We start from the raw sequence: 1,179 nt of genomic DNA, 5'->3' as shown, positions 1-1,179 counted from the left end.
CTCAAAAAACCCAAACTAATCCACAGTGACAGAAAGAGAGCAGTGGTTACCTGGGATGGTGTGGAGAGACGGATCACAATGGGTTACAAGGGGATTTTGGGCGGGTGATGGAAATATTCATTATCTTGATTGTGGTCATGGTTTTATGGGTGTATACATGTGTCAAATTACTTTCAGTTATACCCTTTAAATATACAGTTTGTTTTATGTCAGTTATACTTCAATGAAGCTGTTTAAAATATCCTGTTGCCTAAGGCCTGCTCTTCCTGCAGTGAAAAGCAGATTAGCTCAGGTTAGAATGGTATGAAAGGCACACCAGCACGAGGCTTTCACTTGGGCACACACAGAGATATTGAAGGAGAGTGCAAAAGGGGATGACTTTTGCCTCCTGCCATTCAATGTTATGAAACGCTCTGTCCATGAGCCACTTGAAATTATCACCAGGCGGGATGCACATCCACCCCACGCTTTGAGAAACAGTGGACCAGGAGAAACTTATAAGAGTGTATCACCAGGTGACTTTATTAAGTAAATATTGAATTCATATCAGAAGTCTATAGCCTTGCTTAATCTTGAGTCAACAAAGACTCTGGACTGAGCCTGCTTAAGTGATAGATACCCTTCCAGACTCCTCCTAAGCTATCCTGAGTGATTACAGCTTTTTAGAGTTTCTTCATACCCTTCAAGTTTTGCAGATCTTAACAGACCCTTGGAATTCTGGCCTCTTTCCCCAAACAATGCCTGATTTTAAGGTAATATCCACAGTAAACAATAGGATGTGAAATATGAGTTGCTAAAGGAAGTGGAGAATGTGTGAGATAGCAGAAAAAAAAAAAGACACTATGAGCAGCATTCTAAGAAAATCATAAAGGCCAAATCATCTCCCAGTCTGCTGCTGCCTTCAAAATATACAAGGTGGGCCAAGTGGCGCATTGGTTAAGAGCTGGCTTGGGACGCCAGCTGTGAGCAGCGGGTCCCTGGTTGGGATCCCACATGAGGGCCAGTGACACTGCCCTCTACAGCTAAAATGGTGAACAACAGACCTGGAGCTGGGCTGTCGTGAGTCGCTAGCAACAGTGTAGGCTGCAGTGAAGCTGTAGTGGGCTGCCATAAGCTACCGTGTGTGGCCAGCAGCCAGTGTGACTGGCTGGCAGCTGATGTGAGCTGCCAAGAGCTGCC

Source organism: Hipposideros armiger, unplaced genomic scaffold (assembly GCF_001890085.2).
Source record: "Hipposideros armiger isolate ML-2016 unplaced genomic scaffold, ASM189008v1 scaffold_11, whole genome shotgun sequence".
Taxonomy (NCBI): Eukaryota; Metazoa; Chordata; class Mammalia; order Chiroptera; family Hipposideridae; genus Hipposideros; species Hipposideros armiger.
Note: the sequence above shows the minus strand (reverse complement) of the source record.